Source organism: Orcinus orca, chromosome 13 (assembly GCF_937001465.1).
Source record: "Orcinus orca chromosome 13, mOrcOrc1.1, whole genome shotgun sequence".
Taxonomy (NCBI): Eukaryota; Metazoa; Chordata; class Mammalia; order Artiodactyla; family Delphinidae; genus Orcinus; species Orcinus orca.
The window spans coordinates 42,605,470-42,628,556 of NC_064571.1; positions in this window are offsets into that span (position 1 = coordinate 42,605,470).

Sequence of the window (23,087 nt, forward strand, 5' to 3'; positions counted from 1 at the left end):
CAAGAGTACTTTCAACAATGGTGCCATCTGAATTGTGTGCTATGTACAACCTTTCTCATTGCATTTTCTTTCCAAAGAAAATCCAACATCCCTGTCTCTGTTTATGAGAGCTGGCTCAAAATGGAGTCGGCTTCCCGTTCCTTTCCCTCCCTATTTCCAATCTGTTTGCAAGTTTACAGACTCCCTCATCACATTCATCCATTCTCTTCCCTCCATTCTCACTTCCCCTAGTAGATTTGTGGTCCTCGTTACCTTCTGAGCTATTGCCAGAGACCCTCCCTGGATACCCCCTCTAACTCCCAACGTTTTCTTGTTCCACTTGCAATCCTTCTATAGTTCTCATCACAACTCTCTCATATTTAAGAACTTTTAGAGATAGCCCATTCTCACCAATTTTGAGAAAAATCAATATGCCTGGCATTTAAAGTCCTTCCCAAATACTCCAAATGTATTTCATGCTCAATCTCTATAGTGCTGCTAACCATTTCTCCAACATGCTTCCCTTTCCCATCTCTGTGCCTCTGTTTGTACGGTTATCTCTGTTTGGAGTATCCTAATCTCCATGAATAAAAATACTACCTATCCTTCAAGGTTCTTTACATGAAATCTCTCTAGATTTTCTTAAGCAAAAGTGGTTACTTCTACTTTTAAACCCCTGTAACATCTGGTTTACCCTCTCCTGCACCTCTTATAATTCTTCCTGCATCCTATCTCTTTTTATCCTTGTTTCATCCATCTTAAAGGACTTCAGTCTCCCTTATGGCAGATGTGGTAGGCAAAATTATAAAATGAACCTCCAAGATTCCTGGTCGCTGGTGTACACACACCTCCAAGTCACTCAATCAAGCATTAATCTAAATACTGCTGTGAAGATTTTACAAATGGAATTAAGGTCCCAAATCAGTTGACATTAAGATAGAAAGATTATCCGGGTGGTCATGACTTAATCACATGAGACCTTTAAAGGGAGAAAATTTTCTTCATCAGAAAGGAAAGTCAGAGTATCCGAGTACAAAGGGAATTTGAAGCCTGGAAGTTCTCATTGCTGGTTTAAAGATAGAGGGGGTCACGTGGCAAGGAATGCAGGAAGCTTCTAGGAATCATAAGCAGTCTCCAGTAAGAAGGCCAGAAAGAATATAGGGACCTCAGTCCTGCAACCACAAAGATCTGAATTCTGCCAAGAATGACCTGGAAGTTGATTCTTTCCCAGAGCCTCCAGACAGAAACACAGCCCAGCTGACAGCCTCATTTTACCCTTGTGAAACGCTGAGCAGAGAACCCAGCCACATTGTGCTGGACTTCTGCCTCACAGAAGCTAATAAATGGGTGTTGATTTAAGCTGATAAATTTGTGGTAATTTATAAGACAGCAATAAAAAAACTAATACAGCAGGGATAATATCTTACTCACGTTATTATATCCAGCAATGCCAAGCTGAGTGACTTGTATATAAGATTACAGCAATACATATTTACCTTCCAATTGCATAAAAAGTATTTGGGATATAATCCCATCAGGAAGAACAAATAGATGGGCAAAGTAAAAGGCAAACAGGATGAAGTCTTTGTATTTTTTACCACGGAGAATTTGGGATATTCTTAATGTATCCACTCTGACAAGGCCACCTTGGAGCACATTTTGAAAATCCTGAGTGTAAGTCCCTAGAACAAACTCAGTTCTGAAAATCTGTCTTGTTTTTTTAAGAAATTTATTTTAAGAAATACACGATTTGGGCCATTTGTTGAAAAAACACTCCTGCTGACATTACTGAACTAGCACCTAGTTCCATACACCTGTGATTGCAGTGAAGGTCCTTGCCACCTACATTTCCAAACCTAGAACTTCAGCTCTTAAATAAAATGACTAATTCTTCCTTTCAGCACTACCACTCTTTTCCTGTTAATTTCTTAAAATGGTTTTTGTCTCTTTTGGTCTCAAAATGTGACCAGACTTGAACGTTGTTGACATTTAAGCATCATATTAATCTTTTTTTTTCCTTGAAGCGAAATGCTAAATCTCAGCCTCCTTGCTCTACACCTGCTATAGAATCTGTGGAGGAGGAGGAAGCTGGCCAGCACACAGAGGGAGACCCACCTTCCCAGCCAAGCTCTCCATCCAAAGAGTTCCAAGGCCCCGCGTGAGTCAATTAACCCAAGAAGATTCAGCTTTCTCATTGGCTCCCAACACTGATCCCTCAGAGCTGCTGTCATGTTCTAAGGAAAAACGAAGAACAAAAGACCTTGAAGAGTGTAGAGGGCACAGCACTGTCATTATCCAAAGGGAACCCCTGCCCCTCCCATTGGCCCGTATACTCTGGTAACTGTTTTCAGTGGAACTATGGCAAGATTTGCAGGCAGCTAACATGTACGTGGGACCATCCATAACTTTTGCCTTGGTACAGTCAGACTATTATTTACCCAATAAACCATAACTGCAGTGGAGGCCCAATAATTCAGCATCTGAGAGGGATGTGCTGTGGAAGAAGCCATTATGGTCCATCAGATCAAAAATTCACCTTTAAAGAAGTGTCCAAATACAAACGTACACAATGGGATGAAGTCACTACAGACTATTTTGCCAAATAATACACATTTTCAAAATTACTGTAGCGCCTATCATATACCTCACTGCGTGCTTATCCCACACATAGAAGGGTTTTTTTAAAAAATGAAAGAAAATACAAGGGAAAAAAAAGGACATAAACCACCATTTCAAAATAATAAAGATTATATTACAAATGTAGAGAAGCCCCAAAATGTAAAAGGTAAAGACAGCTATTTCTTTCTAATTCACATTGTGCAAGTTGTTTTTATTATTATTACATTTTTTTTACCCCCAAGTCCCATCAGCTGAAAAGATACTGTCAGCCTTCACTCTAAATGTTCTGCATGTTTTCTGTTTGTGTCATTTTAAAAGGTCTGAACAAAGAGCTCGCAGTACTGCAGGCAATTTGGAAAACCACCAAAGTTACAATAGACGGTGAATATCTTTGTTTCTTTCAGTTTTGTTCCACAGAAAGAAATCAAGGCATCCCTCTTTGATGTCTGTTTTGTTTTGTTTTTGTAATCACTCCTGCACATGGTGTGTCCATACAGCATGACAAAGGCTCAGGTTCATGAGAATGATAAAATGAGAAGACTCAAAATTCTTAATGTTGAAAGGCTTGATTAGGATACATACCTCAAATTTCATATACAGATTAAATAATTGATACTTATCAAAAGTTTATTTGTATTAATTAATGTTTTCCATTTAGGGGTAGGAGAGTATGCACTAAAAATAAAATCACTATTCTACAATCACCAAGTGAACTCTGGAAATACTCATATGATGGTTTCATATGTGTGTGTGTGTGTGTGTGTGTGTGTGTGTGTGTGTTTCTTACCCCCTCCACCAAGTTGTTCTCTCTATTTTCTTCCTCTCTCCTCTCCCCTGCCTCCTTCTCTCCCCCTCCCTCTCCCTTTCTCCCTCTCTTATATTCTCTCTCTCCCTCTTCCCCCCCTCATCTCTCAGCCATGCCCCCTCTTTCTCTCAGACACACAGAGAAAACATCAGATTAATTACAGTATCCTTAACTTTTTTGCTTGTTTAGACTCAAGAGACTAAAGGGCATTTCACAGCCTAGCTCCATCCATTTTAGGATTTTTAAAAGAATGTCTTAATATATTTGCTTACTATTTTATGAAAGCATAAAAATCAGAACCTGCTGTTTTCACTCCTTTCCCCTTTTATCAGGATCAGTATTTTTCTCCCCTTGCCTAGAAATGATCCCTTCAAAAAGTCAGCAAAATATTTTGGCTGTCTTCAGCAGCGCTTTGGGCTTCTCTGTTACAAATTGTATAAACATTTTCCAGACAGGGGAATTTGAAGGGTTTAAATTATTTTTTTAAATGATGTCTGTATTCTAGTACATTCACATTTGCAAGAGGAAGATGGAGGCAAGGAAAGCTACCACAGAACATAATATGTCTGGAATCAGAGGACTATTGAGCTCTATGCAAATCTGGGAAGGGAAAATATCTTCCTCATACATTATCTACAGCAAGGATTCTGAGTTTCCCTGGCTGATGAGACAAATGCTCGCGCTGGACGTAGTCTGTCATTCATATTGAGCTCACATATTTTACTTCCTGAAACGAAACAAATACTGATAAACTACTTCAGTGAGCCTTTAATCAAGATTTCGGCAGCATGCAGTTGGCAACGGAAAGATCAGTCGGTGGAGCCTAAAATCCTTCCATCATCAAATATACAGAAATAATAATTATATTTATCTGTTTGGTTCAGGCAGCACACCAAGAGTTACCCTTGCCCTAAGGACAGAGAAATCATCAGGCATTGTCATCTCTAAAGAAAAAAAAAATTCCTTAATAACTTGGAGGTTAAATGGTTCTCAATAGTTGTGGGGCTGAGGAAAAGGAAATAAAAATAATACGTTACTTTTAGCATTTTCCCCTTGTAATGCCCTAACAAGCTGTGTTGCATACTAACCAATTAGCACTTCCAATAATAACCCTGCAAGCACTAGTAAGCATCTAGCCTGACCAATGAAAAACTGTTTGAGAAGGAAAGAAATTGTTCCCTAATTCTGTTGCCCATCCTTACAGGAGCTCTGTGTCTGTGTAAACATATTTCAATCCAACTTATTCCCGAAATAGTTGAAAAATTAGATCAAATAAACAGAGGAGTTGAGTTTGAAAAATATCTTATGGTGGAAGTAATGTACCTTAACTTGGATTTTCCTACAAAAGCAAAAACTGAGACAAGGGCTTGGTGAACTGTGGTTATTTGGATGTGAGTCCAGGAAGCTGGAGGGAAAGAATGGGATGAATGAGTCAGAAGAGGAGAGAAAGCAAGTCAGGGTGAGTTTTGAGTTGATCATCACTGTGGACACCTGAGGCTTATTCCCTCTGAGGCCCCTCAGGAACCAGAAAGAAATGAACCTCCGAACTGTTCCACTGAAGGATTAGAAGGGGGGGCATCAAACCTCTGGTCCAGTTCACAACTGACAGTTGCCCTGACCCTAGAGCTCCCCGTCTCCATCCTTCAAGGCTCCACCTATTCATGGCTAAACCAACCAAGGCTTAAGAGAAAGCCCTGAGTAGAGAGGCGGAGGGCAGCAGGAGGTGGGAAGCTAGCGGCAAGCACAGGGAGGGCTTACTAGGGCTGAGTGGGCCAAGGGAACGTGGCTGCGGGCACCAGTATCATCTACTACATATTTCTTGCTCTAGAATAACTTGAGAAGATCATTTTACGTTCCTCTCAAAGAGTAAGTTTAAGCTATCAAGCCATAAAAAGACATGGAGGAAACCTAAATGGATATTACTAAGTGAAGGAAGACAACCTGAAATGGCTACACACTCTATGATTCCCAACTAACTGATGTTCTGGAAAAGGCAAACTATAGAGACAGTAAAAAGATCAGTGGTTGCCAGGGGATGGAGGGATGGGGGGGCCTGGAAAATGAGTAGGGGGAGCACAGAGGATTTTTAGGGCAGTGAAAATATTCTGTATGATATTATGATGATGGACATATGTTGTTATACATTTGTCCAAACCCATAGAATGTACACCACCAAGAATGAACTGTAATGTACACTATGGACTTCAGGTTATTATGATGTGTCAGTGTAGGTTCATCAGCTGTAACAAGCACACCACTCTGGTGCGGGATGTTGATAACGGGGGGTGGAGGGGCTGTTCACTTTGGGGGGGGGGCAGGGAGTATACCTGTACCTTCTCAACTTTGCTATGAACCTAAACTGCTCTAAAAACTAAAGTCAATTTTAACAGGTCAATATGAGAGCGTTGAGCATAGTCATTAACACTAAATATCATTTACGTGGCATTACCTTTGCAAAACCACTATGTATTCAAAGGAAGACCTTTATTTTCCCCTCCTCCATGTGCCTCAAGACACACTCTCTCCTTTCCTGGTTTTCCTTTTCAGGTCCTCTTTGTCACATTTTTCTTCTTACCTTCTTCTCACTCACCTGAATAGTTTTTCTTTCTCCTCAATTGTCTTTACACTTCCACAGTCTTCAAGAATTATGGAACATGTTCTTTACCCAGTTAAGACAGAAAAAGTAGTCCCCAAACTGCCACTAAAGAAATCTGGGGTCATTTGATTATTAAGATATTAGTTAAAATAAATAAAAGCAAGAGTGTCTGTCTTGCTTGTTACATTGGATACTGGAAAAACATCTAATAAAAATTCTGCTTTGGTCTATTCATAGGGAGGAAGGGGCAGGGAAGGGAAGGAGGAAAAGGGAGAGAGAGAAAGTAAGAAGAGGAAGAAAGAGGGAGGGAGGAAGGAAAAAAGGAAGAAAGGAAGGAAGGAGGGAAGGAAGGGAGGGAGGAAGGAAGGATGGGATGAAGGAAGGGGTCTTTGAGATTTTGTTTGCAGTGTTTCCTGGTCCAGTTATGATGTATCCTATAATCCCATCACTTTGGGATATATTCGCCCATTTTGACACTTTCCCTGGCCAAACACTCCCACCAGCTTCATTATAATTATTGAATCTAGCAGCCATTAGGGTCTCCTGTTAGAACTTACTACAATATCTACAGTTGCCACATCTCTAATTTAAGAGGACACACACCTGCTTTAATTACAGGGCCCTTGAGAGATAACAAGATATAAGTAACATGACCAGATGAGAGTCAATTGCTGAAATCGTTTCCTGATAAAATGTGTTTAGCTCCAGAGGCTTAAAGCTCACTAACTCTTTCCTATACAGCATCAAGATGTCAACAGGAACACGGCTACTGGCAATAACCGAAATGCCTCTCTTCATTGAGAAACTGCCCGTACAGTAAACAAAGCCCACAAGACATGGCAGTAGATGCTTAGAGTCATTTCTGGCTGTTCTGTCATCAGCAGAGAATCTGGACATGAGAAAATTGCAGTGGCATATCTCAGTGTAGGTATTATCCCACATTTATGTCTCCCCTCAGTGAACATAATATTATGGGCCGAAGCACCACCCTTGGGATTTAGTCCTCAGTTTGTTTGCTATGTTTTTTAAAATTTATTTTTTATATAACCTTAAAAAGACTAACAAAAATGTATCTTATTGGTTTTCAATCTGCAGCCTTCTATTAATGGGTGACAGGTTGAAGGAAATGACATTACACAAGGACCAGGAACTGTAAGCAGAGCATTCAAGGCATTTCCCAACTCTGTATCATCTCATCTCTTCCTGTCATTTAGCAGGTCTTACTGTCACCAGCCCATCTCACTGTAAGAGTCAGGCTAGGACTCAGTGATGAAGCCAAAAGAGTTTATTTCATGCTCACACAAAGTCTGCTGCGGTTCCCAACACCTCTCCAAAGCAGCTCCCAACATGAAGTGACTCAGAGATACAAGTTGTTTCGTCTTGGGTCTCTGCCCTCTCAACCAGGGACCTCCAGGATGGCCATAACAGGGGGAAAGAGAGCTGGTGGGTCACACACTGAATCCTGAATGCATTGCCTAGAAGAAAAATATGTCTGTTCATAGCCCATGGGCCAGAATTATTATAGATATTTATAATACCTGAATATACTCAGATATTCAGGAAACAGTAAATGTCTTTGCTACACTTCTCAATAGTATGCTCTTCACACCCACAACAAAGTAATATTCCTCAAATACTATTTTTATCCTGTTCCTTCCTCTGTAAAAAGCTTAGGAAGATTTTCGCAGCACCTGGCATTTTTATGTGACTTAACATTTAGTCATTTTTTCCCAATGTGTTTAAGTCTTCAAGAGGCCATAATTAAGACAATATTTCTGAAAGGGGTAATACTGTGGTCATGATGAAGATTCTGTAGTCTTGGCATAAGGTCAAAGTTCTGGCGAGAAAAAGAACGTAAGATCAGGGAGAGCAGAGCCTATGTCTGTTTTCTTCGCCATTGACTCTTCATCATTATTACCTATTACAATATCAGGAAATATTTTTTAAATGTAGTTGAACTGTATAAGTTTTCCTGTGGCTAGTTATGTCTCCTGAAGCAAGTCCAACCTCCTTTCCACTAGCAATGACATTCCTAGGTGTCCTCTTCTGCTTCTCTCTGACACTGCCCCCCACACACAGTCACAAGTATAACAATGATGAACAAAACTTGGATTTACAACTTACAAGGCACTTCTACACATACTATTTTTGAGCCATCAACTCCTCTATCAGATATGCCAAGTAGGTATAATTATTCCACTTTATAAAAGAAGAAGCAGAATGTCAGAAACATTAAATATTTCATACTTCTTCTGACTTTCAGTCCAGGGTTCTTTTCACCATCCCCATATTCATAGGAACTCACGCCAACATTCTTTTCCTTATGCTGTTCATAGCTCTGCTCCCTTCTGCTCCCCTCTACCCTGTCTTGCAATGCTTCCTCCTTACCCTTCCCCCTTCCCCTGAACCCAGAGACCTGGTTCACATTCTGTCTCCTCCAGAACATCCTTCTGACTACTTTACACCAGAACATTCTCCCCTCCTAATTCTGTTTGGATGTATGAGCTATTGCAGGATTGTCCTCTACGTGCTCTCCGAGTCTTCTCACTAATCAGATTGGAAACTCTTACAGGGAACAATTATGTCTTCCAACCATTTTCTATGCCCCTAAGCATCTAGCAGTATGCTTGGTGCATGGTTGCTGACCATTTCCATTATACTCTGAAGCAAGAAGAAAAAAAATCTGAGTATCATCCTACTGTAGAACCCAAACTCTAAATGGCACCTGGGGCTGACTTTGTTTACAGACTCCCATATTGATATCATACAGCTATTAGAGCGTTTAGAGCCATCCTAATTGTAGATAGATCTTAAAAACATCTTGTTTATGAACTCAAAGGTTCTTATGAAGAATTAAATACCTATTTTTACTCTAAGGAACATTCTATAAAGATATAGAATAAATGGGACAAGAATTATTAGCAAATCTTTTAATAACTAACTGAAAATAGAGAAAGCAAACTGCAAGACTTAACCACTGTCAACTCAGTTCAGTACTCTCCTTCTCACAATAAAACTCGGGGAGGAAGGACAGAGAGATAATTTTATAAAAGGGAGTAGGGGTCCCCAGTGGCGTCAACCTCAAATTGGTGAACATAATTAAATCTATTTTGAAAAAAATAGTACCTAAATCTTTCGGTACTGGATTTTATATAATATAATAACTACCTATTTTGCAAAGCAGAACTTATATTTATTTGTACAAAGGCTGCCTATAGTCCAAGTATCCTGAATTTTGTTAAAGAAGTTTATCTCACCTGTATTTTAGGTAATTCATTTCCTAACAAGCCTTGTTCTCCAGACTCCAAATTAGTCCTCTTTTGTCTTACATAGTGGGATTACAGAAATTCTATAGTATTGCTGAAGTGAGTTGTTTTTTTTTTCCAAAGTACGTGAGCTAAATATTTTTAAAAATTAAATTGCCTCATATATGGAACATGCTTGCTTTATTACAGCATATTGCAACAGTAAGATACAGACCCAAACAAAATACTGTTCCTCTAAGTTGCCAGTGGGATTCTGGGGGTGGTGAGGAAAACACATGACATTCTAGTTAAAGAGGGTAGTTGTAATTCTCCGTGCTTATCATCAACATCTTCAAATCACATACTTCCGCAGCCCAGCATTCTCTTGGCTTCCACTCATAATTCTTTTTAACTTTAACAGAATGGGCCAGCTAGTGAGTGGGGAAGGAGATAAAGATGTGGGTAAGGTTTCTAAGAGGTTGAGTCAGATATGTATTTAGATATGCAGAAAGAGAATCTCACATTAAGATCAAGAAAAGGGTAACATACTGGCTTATATTCCCCCCTGAAAAGAAAACTCAAAATGTTAAGACAAAGTAGGCCACAGTGAAGTTTAACGTATAGCTGTTTCCATATTATTCAGGGCATTTATGCTAATTGTACTGACAAAGAGTTTATGATTGTTTTGGTTCCCTCAGAATATTAAAAGATCTGGGCTGACATAAAGAGGTATATAAAAGTGAAGTTTTATTACAGATGTCAAATTTGTTAAAGAGTGATTCATGCTAGATTACTTTATTGAAGCAAGTAATAAGTTTAATTACAAATCTTTTCAAATCTTTTTTCCTCCTTAACTCAATATAGAAAAGGAAGAAGGTATGGTTTATCTTCAAGGGGGAGGCAAAAATTATGCGTGGGAACAATATGGCAAAAACTAATAATGCCCAGAAGTTTAAAATTTTTAAAAAAGGAAAAAAAAAGGATCAGCAAAATATGGCTGGAACTGGTGATGTATGATTACACCAAGCACTTTTTTGCTGAGGCAGGAAAAAGATTTATGTTCCACTGTAAAACAATGTGTGTAATGTGAATGATACTGAAAGGTAACTGAACAGAGGCTGATGTGGGAGATAAGGGAGCAAATCCTCACAGACTTATGTGTAGGGTCAGAGACATGTGGAAGAAAGAATGTTAAATGTCTCTGCACGGGTCCTGGAATGATCACAGATGATTTTTTCACAAGTGTACGCTTTACATTTCCACTCTACATATCTGTTTAGTTTTTTAAAAATTAAAACACATGTAATTCCAAATTTATATGCAAATATCCTTGCATTAGAAGATTTACTTTTAAAGAGATATGTTGGGTAAGGGGAGGTCCAAGACATTAGGGGCCATTAGAATAAGTACCTGGATTCCAAGTGGGACAGAAGGAACACCCTCCTAATGCACTCAAGGCTGAGTCCCTACAATTCAATTCCAGATGAATCTAGTGCAGTTTTTCAGTTACATTTGATGATGAATCAGTTGGACTAGTGATGGATAGAATGTAATAATAGACAGTGCCCATTGTAATGGAAACCATGTCATCCATCCTTTCTAATTTTCCAAACCAGATGTATTTTTTCCATCTTTTGGATGTCTGTGTTTCTAGTTCTCAAGTTGCATTATAGTAGTTATTTTGCACTCATTTTTTTTTTTTCATCACAACTTCTTCCTCATTGGGGAAAAAGGTTAGATCAGCAGAATGTTGCAAATAGGGCAAAGGAAGATACTCAAGCTTTGGAGATGGCCATAGGGTATCTTAAGATAATTTGCATGCCCCAGGCTGAGCATTTTTCTGTGGTAGAGGGCTCTTCAAATCCAGTCTACACATAATCTTCTCCTATGTTTCCATATTCAGTGTCTTACAAAAATGAATTAAGCAATTGTTAAATTGAGTTGGCCCCATCTTTTTGTGCTGGTTTATAGAAAAGATAAATGAGTTGACAATTAAAGTAAGTATGTACTGGCTGCCTATTATGTGCCCAGCTCTATGGGAAATGCAGGAGAAAAAAGCCTCTTTACCCTCAACCTGAACACCATTGGACAATCAACACAAAGAAGAAGGACTAAACAAGACTTGATTATGGATGTCAGCTCAGATGTCAAGTATAATGAAGGATTATTTGTGGAGCATAGGAAAATAAGTGCAAAAGCAATTTGAGGAGAAATAATAGAAAGTGGGTTGAATTCATCAGAGAAGACTTCAAGGAATAGATGCAGTAAAAGTCAGGCTTTGAAATATGATACAGGTGCAGATGGACAGAAATTAAAAGGTGAAGGAAGTTACCATTCACTAAGAACCAATTACTGGCCAAGCTGTACTAAGTCAGTGTTATTATACTCATTTCATAATGAGAGATATGGGATGGAAGAGATTTACAGAGATTTAGTAGTAAGTTTCCCAGGAACAAACCTCTATTAAGCGGTATAGTTTGGATTAAATTCAGGTCTGTCTAACCCCAATGGTTGAACACTCTTCACTACGTGGGAAAAGGAACATTAGGAGCAAGAAGAAATATGGATGGTGAAGATGATCTGTCTGGCTGGCAAAGCAAAGCATCCTGTACATCATTTAGACCAATTCCTTTCTTTTACAGAGTCTGTGGCCCAAAGAGAGTAGAAAAAAAGGTTAGATCGGTAGAATCTTGCAAACAGGGCAAAGGAAGTTACTCAAGCTTTGGAGATGGCCGCAGGGTATTTTAGGATAATTTGTATGCCCCAGGCTGAGCATATTTCTGTGATACAGGGCTTTTCAAATCCAGTCTACACATAACCTTCTTCTCCCAAAGGAGCTCTGAACATTTGGTGTCTCTCTGGGTTTAAGGAGCCACCAGAATTTCTGAGCAAGAAAGAAGAGGCCAGGGCTTCCCTGGTGGCGCAGTGGTTGAGAGTCCACCTGCCGAGGCAGGGGACACGGGTTCGTGCCCCGGTCCGGGAGGATCCCACATGCCGCGGAGCAGCTGGGCCCGTGAGCCATGGCCGCTGAGCCTGCGCGTCTGGAGCCTGTGCTCCGCAATGGGAGAGGCCACAACAGTGGGAGGCCCGCGTACCGCAAAATAAATAAATAAAAAGAAAGAAGAGGCCAAATGAAGGTGAGCTGCAAACAACAGAGGTACTTCAGTAGTCCTGAATGAGGTGTCTCCTCACCACCTTCAACCTTATCAACCCAGAGACCAGAATGAGTTGACTCTGGAAGCCCCACATCAAGGAATTCACCAATACTTTATTTCTGGAGAATTGGTTCCATGCCCAGAACTATGCATATAAATCTACAAATCCACAATGGTAGACATCATTTAAAATACTCTGGCTTAGGTAACATAACGTAGGCGTTAAGCTCACAGCCTCTGGCAGCAGACTCCCTGGGTTTCATATCTCATCCTCTCACTTACCAGCAACGTGACCTTGGTCAATATCCCTCTTTGGCCTTCAGTTTCCTGATCTGTAAAATGAGGAAAATAATAGTGCCTACCTCACTGGGTTATTGTGAGGATTAATTTAGATGATCCTAGTAAAGCTCTTAGAAAATACCCAGAAGCTAGTAAGTACCTAATAAACATCAAGAATGAGGAGGCGGGGAGGGAAAAATCAGGGCCTCTGCCGCTGTTTGTTGGCGCTACTATAACTGGTCCATTTTAATTTCTTCTTTGATTACCTGTATACTCATAACCAGACTTTACAGATACAAAAATAGCTATTCATAACTGGTTTTGCTGGGTCTGATTCATCAGTATAGTTGGTAGTATTTTATAGAAACATGTTCTAGGTGAGAACATATTAAACTGAAATTCTTCTGGTTCCTTCAATGAACTTCATGCTACAGTGAACCACTAGATCATTCAGGACAGGCTAATATATGCTGTCGTAACAAACAAACCTTGAAATGTCAGTGACTTAACACCCTATCCCACCCTCCACCAGCACACACCCATTTTGACTGGGATAATTCTCTACTAGGTGACCCACAGATGTGGACCACTTCTATCTTGCAATCCTCCATCTGATGTCCTTCACGTCTAATACACCAATGGAAAGAGCGAGGGAGGGAGAGAAGAAGAGGAAGAAAGGCAGAAAGAAAGAGCTACAGCAAGAAAGTAGAAGGTCCACCCACTTTTAACTGCCTTAGCCTAGAAGTGGCATATGGGTAAGAATGAGTCACATAAACATACCTACATGGACAGGGGCTGGGAAATGAAGAGGACGTGAATAGCTGTTCACTAACATTCTCTAAAGGTGTAACATCCCAGCCTAATTGCTAGGTTTGTAGTTTAAAATTCCTGAACTACAACAGGTGAGGAGGCTCCTGGCCCACTGAGACTTCAGTGTTTGGCCCTACTTATGGCAAATGGATATTCCTCAAACAAAGTACGCAGAAGTGAAATATTTTCATGAATAGATTCTGGGGTAGAGAAAAGACCTTCAGTAAAGACCTTTAGTAAAGGACCTCAGCCACTTCTTAACAGATGTTATGAGAAAAAAAAAAGAAGTTTATGAAGAACCTAATAAAAAGTTGGAAGCATTTTATTCTATAAATGCAAAATATTACTGTAAGAGCACATACATTGAGACACAATTTTGCAAGACCTGGACTGCTGCCTATCCCAGGTAGAGAAAGACCTTTCCTGTAACATTAGCTGCATTAAGAGTGTCTCCCTAGCAGAAATTTGAATGTTGGAGCAGAGTTTATTCTCGCCCATACTCCTAGGTCATAACCTATTGGTCAGCCATTTCCACTTAAACCACCTAAGAATGTGTTTCTTTAAACTATGACTCTGGAATCAAGGAATTCATTAAAAAATAATTTTAACTTTCTTTGCCGAAGACTTCTTTTTTCTCAAACATTCTAACAAGTAAACAAGTTGTATTAAAACATGATTAATTTTAAATATGTTGTAAATCAAATATATGTTTGTATGTGTACTCGTATATGTGTAAAAGCACTTTTAATGGCCACCAAACCAATGAGATATGAGCGCAAAATAAAGAATTATCGTGTCAATGAAACTACATTCAATGCTTTGGGAAAATAAAGCTGAGCTACCCCCTCACCACACACACACACACACACACACACACACACACACACACACACACGTGCGTGCACTCGCGCACGAAGGCTATAGTATTAGCTTTGGGAAAAGACACAACGAAAAAGCTATTAAAAAAAAAAACCTGAAAGATTCTGCTTTCAGATTTCTTGAGAAGCATCTGTAATTTTTATTCTATTTTAAAGAAATCGGAATTGAAGATCATAAAGGCTAGATCACTAGCATACTTTATGCAAAACAGACTGAAATTGCAATCACTGGACTCATATTCAAAGTTTTAAGTTAAAATAAAATGCTTCCTATATATAGATATTATTTTTATGACTCTCGATTTTATCAACTTTACCAGTAATTTGAACAACTACCGGTCCCAAACAGGTCAGGTAAGAAGACATTTATTGTACATATATGTATAGATATTTCTGTCTTCAGTGTAGAACATCATAAGCAAATCAGGGGTACCACATTAAGTTGATTTCATTAAAATCAAAAGCGTGAAACTTGTCATTTAAGTCAGCATCAGCAGCCTTATCACAGGTAATTAAGTTCCTGGAAATACTGTAAAAAACTCAAGAACCTCCATTACTACCTTTGAGGCCCTGTAGAAGTCTGTAGTTTGGCACTAGGGAAATTTCCAACTTAGCTTTACTGATTTAACATAGCAAAACCCTACAGGTAAATGTTATATGGCTTTATCAAGCAATAAACAAAGATATGTTTGCATATAAACATTATATATAATATATATACATATATTATACACATATACATACACATACATAAACCATATATACATGTGTATATATTTATATCCTTACCAGTTGTATTTCTTTATTGATCACCTCTTTTTTTAAGGGTTTAATAAGATCTTCCATCCACAGCTGAATAGAAGCAAAAACTCAAGTCTGGGTGACTCCAGTTCCTCTCAGGTTTTCATATACTTCTCACGACTATCCTTCCTGGTGAGGCACTGGGACTTAAAGTTAATGTCTGATGCCCTCTGGGCCAAAAAGAGGGTACTCAATTCCCTGGGGAGTTATTTGTTTCATGTTCTTTCTTTTTGTTTCTTTGTTTCCCAAATACAAGCTTATAGGCATTACCCACTTGAAATGAATTGACTGAGAATGGATTCTAGCCTCATATACCAAAGATTGGGACTCATAGCTCCAAGGACACCATCTTGTCCTCCCTACAAGCTCATCACCTCGTAGATCACACTCACTAGGTAATTTTGCTAGGCACTGGAACTTTCCAAGCTCATCACCTTGTAGATCACACTCACTAGGTAATTTTGCTAGGCACTGGAACACACAGGAAGCAGGATAGGACACAGACCCTATTCTTGATAAACTCAAGCAATAGTTATAGACAGATAAACATACTTCCAATAGAACATGGCTAGTCAAGTAGTAGAAGTAGGTACACAATGTTACAAGATAGGAATTCAAGCCTGAGAAATCTTCGTAGAGGCAGTGATACTAGTTTTGTGCTTAATCTTAAAGGGAAACAGGAAATTTTCTTAGATGAGAAGAGGAGGAGAAAAGCTGAGAGTGAAGAAGAGGTGTAAGTGGATTTTAAGCAGAAGGAATAACATAAGAGTAAGGGCCAGCTGCAAAGTATAGCCTCCCATCCAATACCAGCTTCCTCATCCCTCATCTGAGTCTTTATAACCTGCTCTCAATCTCAGGTCTCACTGGTCCTTCCCTTCCTTCTTAGCCCTCCAGCCCCAAGGAAGCCTCAACTCTCCACTCTCTACCCACAGAACTCTGAGAAGGCCTATGTTTCCTGTCCCAAAAGATTTTAGGATAAATGTATACTCTGAGGACAGAATATCCTTAGGGGAAAATCTGTCAGCAAGGAGTGAAAGATTCCATTCTCCTGGATGTTTTCCTAGTTCCTTTAAAGAAACAAAAACAAAAACTTACCCTTATGCCACAGCTGCAGGACAAGTAACAAAATCAACTGTATTTAATATGCAAAAGCTTGGCTTGCATTAAAACTGCTGCAATCCCAGCAATAAAGAACTTTCCAGGAAATTGTAATTAATGGATATATTCTTTCCACACACACAAAAATTATTGAACATCTACTACATCCCTTAACTAGTTCTTGTCTGGATTAAGTAGTCATATTAATTTTAGATTAATTATTGGAGTAGGGGACACATGGTGGAGTAGATTGCTTTCCCACACTAATTTGAATATACATTTTTATCAAATAGAGCATCTTGAGGTACTGATAATCCATGGAAAACATGTGGGGAAATTCTGATCAAGTCTGGATTTCTATCATTCATCTAATCATTCAGCTTCTACTTGAATATCCCCAAGGTAGCTCAATCAGAGGCAACTTATTTTATTGATCATTACTGTTATGGGTAGTGTTGGCTGAAATAATAATAGTGGTTATTATTATTACTATTATCCTGACCCCAAATCTGCCACCTTGAATCATCCTTTCCTTTGTCCTAGTTTAGCCTCCTAACCTTGATGAATTAGTAAAAAGCAAGATCTGGTATTATGGAAGTGGTACCTAAATTAAACAGACTAAAACAGTGAAGAAACCAGATATTTTACATTCAAACTGAAGCTGGAAAATCAATGCATTGTTTCTCTTCACATTATAACATTCAAAACTGACTTATTTTTAAATGCATCAGATATGGCTATTTAGCAGTATTCTATGCAAGTGTGGGTATCAAGGAGCCAGCCCCTGCTGCCTGAGAGTTCAGAAACTGTTTTCCATAAGCTAAGGGTGAGTGGTCTCTGTCTAGCCGTAAAGATTGACCTCTAAGAACCTAAGAGACATCTTCGGATTTTGTTTCCTGAGAAGAAATCATGATTTCACATTTGGTCTAAAAATAGCCTTTTCCAACAAATATATCAACATCACAACAAAGCACAAACTTTCCTTGGAGACTGGAATTGAGCTATGGACATGAAGCCTGTACTAACAGCCTGAGAAATGCAACTTGCAGCTTCCAGTCATTGCTGGTCAAATGGAATTTAACGTGAGCTTGACGAGTATCCCGAAAGGAAAAAGGCACCCTCATGTTGCAGCCTTCATCAGCATTTGTTTCCGAATCACCCCAGTCTTTTCCTCCTTTAATAATCAAATAATTCTCTAGCCTTTCATGATTTTTGCCATATATATCTTTTTGGATATCTAATTAACACTGTGATTTTTGTTCTACATATGTTGTGTAATCGTTGATTCTGCCCTATCCTTACAAAACATGTTAAGCTTAATAAATATATTTATGAGAATTACTTTGTATAGTCCTTATGCAATCAGCCATGCTGGGTATGATGGCCCAAGACGATGAAAACCCATTGACTTTTTGTAGCAAATTAAGTCTACCACCTAATCGGTGAACCCTGCTAAGCTTTTGAATTATGAGGAGAGTCAGAAGCTCAGTTAGAACACTCAAATGAATTATATCAATTCATAAACTTGTTCATGTCCAGATTTCATTAGCCACACATTAACAGCATTTTATGTTTATTACTGCTCTGACATAATCTATAAATAACTGAAATGCTAATCATAGTGTTCTGCCGGGCATCATCATTTAATCATAAAGAGATACATTATTATAAACTATAATAGATAATAACAAGTCTGGGTCAATGGCCACATATTAAAAGATCACAATTATATCCTATAAGGGTATGTACCTCATACATTTGGTGACACATAGGTCCATATCTAATCACTTGCAAATGTTTCCCCTCTGACATACTTATAGTACAAGGTGACACAATTAAGAAAATATGCTTGTAAAACACTACAATCCTTGAGCATCAAAGTAAACAGAGAACAATTGATAGTGGGAGAAAATATCTTGCCAATGCCAGTTCAATTAACTCTTTATTGGTAGGTTTGTTTTTCAGCAGAAAGGGAATTCACGTTCCTAACATATGGGAGAACCAAAAAAAGAAAAAAAGAAGATGTGCAGCTTATCAAAACATAACTAGAAAAACTATTAAATAAAAGCTAAATTCAGTTAAAATTGAGTTAAAATTGTAAAACAAAGCCTAACCACTGATTAGATCTTCTCCAAGTCCTATTAATGGTTTATTGCAAACTGTAACATAGTAATCTTATATTACATTATAAAATAATTTCATGTAGGAATATTCACACTTCCTCCCAAGAAGTAATAACTTTCAAACTCAGCAAAGCTAACAATTTCGAATGACCCTGCTATTATTGTTCATGCCATGATGTCGTCATCACTGTGGTGTTTTGACTAGTTGATGACAGAGCACTGATCAAGTTTGGATATTGATTTAACAAGATGATGGGGTCATTACCTTTGCAGCTTATGTGGTTCCTGTGTTTTTGCTTCAGGAAAATATCCTGATGAAATACCAGCTGCTTACACAAATAATTTCTAAAATAGATTACCAGGGGAAAGAGTTTTGAATGAGAAACGAGGCTGACCTAGAGTCCAAGAATTAATGACAGATTATTAAACTATTTTATGCCTAGAATTAGCCACTAATTTAAAGCCTTAGTTGAACAGGACGCAGAGATAGTGTCTGTCATTGCAAGCACTTGCACCTCAGAGCTCAGGGTGAATCGAGGGAGATAAAGAAAGGAATGTAAAACACTATGGAAACCAACCTCTGGAGACTTAATATTCTGATCAGCTCACCTCCGAACATCTGGCTCTTAAATGTTCAAGCACAAAAACAAGAGAGCTAATGAAAGCAGCACATATTATCTCTCCCATCAATGTACCTCACAAACACCTGCTAAAATTAAAACAAATTGAATCTTGATTGCTGATTAAGTACCCCTTCTTTAGCTAGATATTCTGTCATTATTTGCCCTGGCGCACAATGCGTAAACTGATGAATGGCGAGTGGTGGGCTGCGGCAGCAAAGGTGGATACAAGGCGATTCAAAGTAGATGAATATAAATGGTAGCAGATTAACTTTGTGTACTCTAACCCAGCAAAAAAGTGAGTTTTCACCCCCACACCACCCCCCAAAAATGAAAGTGCTAAAACTGCATTTAAAATAGAAAGGTGAGTCCGCATTATAATATACTGCCTCCCTCCAGCAAAGTTCCTTGTAAGTCAGGTCTTGCTGCATTTAATTTACTCACCACAGCCTGGCGACTGAGCTTAAAAAGTACTTTTGACCTGTATTACTGACTGCTTTTATTCAGTTTCTTAGCTGGTGCAAATGCTTTTTTTTTTGCTTTGCTTTTTATTTATTTATTTTTTGCATTTGCAAACCTTTCCAGACACAAGCCGGTAATACCAAAAACAGAACCTCCCAAGACACATTTGGTTTGTCCGTATCTGAAACAAATACTTGGACTGTGGTTAAGAAAAAAAAAAAAGTTACACAATTTACTGCCAGTAAACCAAGAGACTATTCAACGTGCACATTTCAGTTAGAATAAAAATACCCATTCGAGTTTTCATCACACATATATAAATACCTTCCTATGCGAACACTGATGACAGATGTGTGGCTAATCTACCATGTTAACTTCATTTGAGAAACTGTGGTTTTGTTCAAACTTTATTAGCTAAACTCGAATTGATCCTGATAAATTTTAACTCAACATTTTACCTGGTTCAAGTATATTTCCAGAATTCATACAACTCAACAGCTCCTCTGTGTTTGCAATACATTCACATAAATTTCCTGTTAAAATAATCAACTTGTATTTGTTTCAATGCCTCTCAATTAAAACAAACAACAAAAAAAGGAGTGGAGTGAGAGAAAAATAGCAGTGTGTAAATCCTTTCTAACACTACAACCTACACAACCTGGTTTCATTTATTTATTTTTTTATTTTTTTGACTAACACACTAAGGTCACAACAGCACATATGTTTGGCATATGCATTTCATCATTGATGATTATACTCTACCCAAAAGGTAGCTGCAAAATGATAGTTATGCCAAAGGGCTAGTTTCCTCCAAGATCTCCTATTGGGCATTAAAACAAAAGGAAAGAAATGTCCATGAATCACTTATTGTTCCTTGACTTTTTTTCTTATTGCATTCTAAATTATTTAAATATACTATTAGGCATCATATTGGAAAAAACAGATGTTTTCTAATTACGAACTGATTTTTACAGTGTGATGGTGTCACATATTTAAATTACAAATACACATTTTTAGCATTCCAGCTGTGCTTTACAAGAGTTTAATTTGCTTCTTCTGATATGTCACTTTGCACCTGCCTTTTTAAAACTCCTATAAATGTAAAACATTACTCAAACACAATTATTAAGACATGTTGAAGAATTCTAAAGATTCTGAACAGCTTATAGAAGATGAATTTTATATAAAGATTCAATAATGAATCTACCAAATGCGTATTTGGAGTAACATTTACAAATATTTTTAGAGGAATATAAATTTGGACTGATGATCTGTATATGGATATATAGTAGAATATAGAATTTGATTTTATTTGTATAGCACCTTTCCTATTAACTATATCTTCAAGCACAATGATACAAACTTGAGTTTAAAATACGTGCTGTGCCTTTACAACATGAAAATAAAAATTCAGCATCTATTAAGAACTTAAAGAGAACTTCTATTGGATGGGAAGTAAGAAGGTACTTTGCCCAGAGCTTGAGCATTAGTTAAATTATCATTCTTTCTCTTTTTAGGGACAACTCTATGATACAATCGGATTGATCAATCATTTCAGAAAAAAATTCTAAATATTGAAAATTTAAATTAATTAAAATTTTTCTATAAAATCAGTGACCAATGAGTCAATAGTGATGGACCCATTTTTCCTAGATGTGAGGTAGGGTTACCTAGGTGCACTTGAGTTTGGTGTGAAACATTCGATCCACATAAATTTCAATGAGTTCCCAGGATTTAAATCGTCATGCGATGAATGTTAAAACAAATAAATCCACATACATATGCGAGTGAAGACACATGCATAGGCAAAAGAACAAACAACTAACTAGGTCTTGATATGAAGTTTTATAAAAAAAATATGGAAATGGACTATATGTTTTATTTCTGAGATCCACAGAAATATTTTAAACTTTAAAATAAATAACAAAATCAGAGAAATTCCTCTATCTGTATAATCTATATATAAAATCATATAAAGGAATATTTCTTTTATACTTCTTATACATATACAAGAGGTATTATTTCCCAGTATACTCCCTAGAAATAACAATTATTGTTTCAGAAATGTACATTCATATTAAAAGTGACTATGAGAGAACAGCTGAAGAGGAAATAAACCAGATGTAAGTTATTCACCCAATCTTGTTTCAAAATAAGAAAAAGAAGCTTTTCCTCAACACAGTTTTGAAGAATTGACATGTTTAAATGATAGTGTGGGGTCGTTTTTTCCCTCTTTCTCTATTTTCACAAAAATGGCTGACAATAAACCATTTATAACTCTTTCAGATCTTAATATGGCTAAATGATTTATTTCTGTAAAATCTGATTTCACTGTCCTCAGAATAAAATATTCAAGACAAAGCCAATAAGAGTGTATACGTGGTGAAGCTGGACCCCCCCAGCCACCTCAGTGTGAGGAGCAAGCATAATGGTGAATTGACTTTTTTTTAAAGAGAAGTCTAAAGATTAAATGAGGATGGTAAAAGTATTACAGTAATAAATTTTACTGGCAAACAAATAAAATCACATTGTAAAACCTTTCCAAAAAAAAAGGCGCTTTAACTGCAATGCATAATCATATATAAAAACCTAAAATGGAAATTTCTATCCATTAAAGTGTGAACAGGCTAATTCAGAATAAATGGGAGGGCATTTGGAAAGATAAAGTGTTCAGCCAGCTCTCTTACTGAACAAAGACCTTATTTTAATCATAAGGTTATTGACTGCAAAGCAAAGTGTTTCTGCCAAATACAGAACTTTCAAAATGGCTCAGCCATAAGTCTTATTTTCATAGGGTTTAATGGTCTGTCACAGCCAGAGACGGCCTCTCTTGACCAGATTTCTTTTCTTGAGTCTCCTGGGCCATCCGTCCTGCTCTCTGGGCTCAGCTTTCTGGGTGAGTTTTAAGTAGTCCTTCTGGCCCTTAGTCAGCTCCTGAGGTCTAGGGAGCCACCTGCATGAGCAGAACAGGTAAACTGGGTGGTACAAACCTTGGCCCTTTGGCTCTGGTTACCACCTGTTGGGCTGCACCCCACAGGCCTACATGCCCTGTACTTGCCCATCCTCAAGACTGAAGAAAGAGCCCCGAGTCAGTGACAGAGACATCATTGGTTTAATGGCTCAGAGGATCTTACATGTTTGAAGCAAGGTCCTGGAGCGACACCCCACCAAGTCCTGGCTCCTCAGGGGAGGGGAAGGTTGGCAGTTATAGGGGAGTTGACGGCAGGTTGCCTTATCAGTTACCAGGGAAACTAGCAGAGGGGCACGTCCCTCACCGTCCCTTTGATAAGCTATCATGGTGGAGATGTTCTGATCTAAAGGCTAGAATGATCACTAACTGGGGCCAGAGCAAGTATGTAGGAAGATCAGTCGTGTGAGCAGGGTGTAGTTGAAGCAGGCCCTGGTGGAGCAGGGGATGTACAGAGAGCAAGAGAATAGCCATCTTGGGGGACCTGACCATACACTAACCCTTATCTTCATACCACTTCCCAAATCTTCCTCCTGATTCTAGATTTGGCTTCATGTTTCCCACCATTTAAGTGTGGCCATCTCAAGGCTGGATGACATTAAGGTGCCTTTCGATTCCTCCCAATCAGGGAGCCCAAGGAATAAAGGAG